Source organism: Triticum aestivum, chromosome 5B, assembly GCF_018294505.1.
Source record: "Triticum aestivum cultivar Chinese Spring chromosome 5B, IWGSC CS RefSeq v2.1, whole genome shotgun sequence".
In the NCBI taxonomy this organism is placed as follows: Eukaryota; Viridiplantae; Streptophyta; class Magnoliopsida; order Poales; family Poaceae; genus Triticum; species Triticum aestivum.
In genome coordinates, this window is record NC_057807.1 from 45229098 (window position 1) to 45232729 (window position 3632).

Consider the following 3632-nt stretch of genomic DNA (forward strand, 5'->3'; position numbering starts at 1 on the left):
TCCCAGAGGCAGCATCGATCGGCTTCAGTTAGCAGCAGTAGCGAAGAAATCGCTCGATCGTGTTCAGTTAACAGCCATCGATCGATCGCTCGGATTCAGTAACGCGTAGCTTGCAGTGCAATCGCTCGGGTTCAGTTAGAGCCCAACGCCTCACTCGGGTTCAGTTAGAGCCAACGCCTCGCACACACGCGCGTACGTGTACGAGAGAAACGCGCATCGCTCGGCCCCCGACCACCCATCGTAACCAGGAACTCCCTGAAATTTTCCTCGTCCTCGCTTCTACCACGATTTTTTCCGTTATGGATGGCCCAAAGAATGTCATGCAGCTGCGTCTCCGGCCCGCCCAGGACAAAAAGCCCATTTTCTGTCATGATTTTTTGTCATAGAAGTAGGAGCCCACCACATCTATGATGATACTGGGTTTTTTCACAATTATCATCATAGAAGTGTCATATGTATGACAGAAAAAAATTTCGTTCGGCCCAAAATATCACGGATGTGTCTTTTTTTTGTAGTGTAGCTAGCTACCTGAAGTACTTCCATTGGCGACAGGGAGAGATTATTCCTTATTAATGGAGATTCCAGTGGCACCTATTTCTGAGTAAATAAGTTTTCCTATGTTGTTTCCCATGGGTTGTTGATGTTAGGCTACCTTAAAATCATTTGGTCCTTTATTATTGAGCTGTATTCTCTATTGTTGTTGAAATCCTTATTTTTCGGCTATATCTGGAATTTTTTATTCTCAAAATGCTATTTGAAATATAACACGATATAGCGTGTGTGGCATCTGCAGGAGGCCGACGCTATTTTTGTTAGCACACTATTTTATAATTGTTCCTCTCATGCTGCTGCTTCTATATATTGTCAGCCGTCTATTAAGTCGAGCGCCAATGGCAACGCTAACCCATGCATGCCACATGCAGGAGGCAGCCTACTTCTAGGAGCACATATAGCCACTGTCTGTATGTACATGGTTGCCGCTTCAATGCCCAATTGTGGACAACCTGCCGTTCACCCAATTGTGGTCTTTGAATCCATCCTCTACTTTTCATTGTGCTTTAAGGTCAATTAAAGTGTGGATCAAAGAAATACCATGGCTTTAAGATGCAGTCCTATATATTTCATAGAATCAAAATGATATCGTAGTTGGTTTATTCAAATCTTCCTAACTGATTGGACACACGTGTGTGATAGTTATTGTGAAAATTCCCCTTTGAATCAAGGCTTCAACCTTGCAAAGTAACTCAGGAGCCTCGAGCTTCAGTTCAAACAGCAAAAATCTTAAAATAACCGATCTCAAGTGTCTAGTAACGGATGAATGGTTTTAAAGAGCAATTATGAGTTTTGGTTATATTTTTGCATGGAGTTCACTCATAATCATTCATATGTTTGTGTCCAATTTTTATGAACTCAATCATGTACAAAATTCGATGTGTACTCCACTTAATTTTTGCCGAAATTGAACGCAACGACAAAGCGCGCTTCCGCTTGTAGTTGACTGTAAACCTACTATTGTCCTAGAATCATGCGAGGTGAGTACTTCCTGCTCTAAAATTACATGCTTCCAAATATAGACAATTTCGGATCAGACTAAAAAAGACCATATTTGTGCTATGGTGCGAGAGGATATTTTGCTCCAGCCATGGCCAGGTATATGACTAGTTCCTCAAGTATTCCCAATGTTAGAAGGGAGAGAGGAATTTGTTGGAATAGTTGTTCGTTGTATTGCTTGAGCCTCGTGGGCATATATATAGGAGTACATGATCATCTTGGAGTACAAGGCAAGGTAGAATAATATCCTACGCTATCCTAACTTTCCTATACAATCACGTTACTCAACATCCCCCGCAGTCACAACGGTAGCGACGCAGATGGTGAGACTGGAGAAGAATCTGAAGGCAAGCTAACGGACACCCCCCACAGTCGTAACGGTCGATGCATCACGGAGTCGTGGCTGGAGTGAAAACCGACGAGGTTGCTCAAGCAGGCGGTAGCCCTTTGTGCCGTTTGTCGATGTTGCCGAGAGCGTGGGTGGTGGAGCCGTGGTCGAGGTAGCCGTGCAAAGAATGCCATGGTCGATGTCGAGTCGGGGTAGCCGGTGTCGAAGAAGTCGCCGTGAAGCCGCGGGCGCAAGGAAGCGCCGAGTTAGTCATGGGCGCGGTGGTGTCGAAGTAGTGGTGCGCCAGGAAGTAGATGATGTTGACGACGCGTCGCGCCGGGGTTGCCAACCCTGGGGACACATCGTAGATGAAGGCACGCGTCGGTGTTGCCAGCATCGGGCATGCGTAGTCGGACGAAGACGAAGTTGACGAAGCGGCGCGCCAGGCTTGCCAGGCCCGGCGACACGTCATGGACGAAGGCACGCGGTGGTGTTGCCAGCACCGGGCATGCATAGACTGGGACCTGCACAAGCTGTACGCCATGTCGAAGAAGTCGGAGAGGCCAGCAGAGAAGGACTCGACGACGGTTGCGGCGCCAATCGGCGCGGGGCCAATGTCGCCCGCGGTTGTCGGAGTAGATGAAGCGGTCGGGGTAGATGACGGCGACACTTACGACGGGCTGGTGCTGGATGAAGACGAACGGGGTGGATGGGCGGCGGCGGCTACATGGGTAGCGGCGGTGGCGGCCGAAGAAGAGCGGCGGTGGCGGTTAGGTTATGAGCGCGACGGCGATGCTCAAAGTAGGCGAAGAATCCAGACAACGTGACGAAGACCGGCCCGAACGGTGGCGTTCCGGCGCCAAAGGAGGTGGTGGCGCATGCCACGGGAAGTCGATGCGCGGGGACGGAGGTGGACCACGGGCCGCGGCGCTACGGCCCGAAGGGGCGACGCAGCGGCGGCGGGCATGTCGGGGCGACAACGGAAGACCTCGGGACGGTCGCAGGGACTGCGGGCCGCGGTGCTACAGCCCAAAGGGGCGGCGCAGCGGTGGAGCGCGGGGTGGTGGAACCGCGTGGACAGCCTCGAGACGGCGGCGTGGACCGCGTGCCACGCTCGCTACGGCTCGATGGGGTGATGCGGCGGCAGCGCGAGGGTCGGTGCAGCCACGAGGACGGCCTGGAGCGGACGGCCTCGGGGCGGCGGTAGACCGCGGGCCGCGGCACTACAGCCTAAAGGGGCGACGTAGCGGTGACGTGGGTCGGTGCAGCCGGGAGAAGAATCACGGGGCGGCGGTGCTGCGACCCGATGGGGCCACGCAGCGGCAGCCAGTTGCTCGATCGGCGGAGGGGCACGCTGAACTCGCAAACGATCTTCACGGGACCTGCGGAGGCGCACGTAACTGACGGGCCAGGTCGGTCGCGCGGCGTAGATGAGGCGGATTGCGGCGGCGAGCGGGTGATCAAGCCGATCGCACGCGAGGTCGAGGACACCGCTTGGTGGAGGCGCAGTGGCGGCAGAGTCCGAGATGAAGTCGGCGACGGCGGGCGGCAGGGCGGCTATGATTGGCCGCTGCATGGCGCGAGGCCACCTGGTTAGGGTGATGCAGGAGTCCCAGTCGGAGCGGAGCGGTGACGGCCGGCGTAGATCAACGGGCAGGCCGGCGCGCGAACGGCGATGGTGAATGGCCGCCGCATGACGCGAGGCCGCCGGGTCGAGGCGACCGGCGGGCAGACGCACGGGCGACGCGCGAGG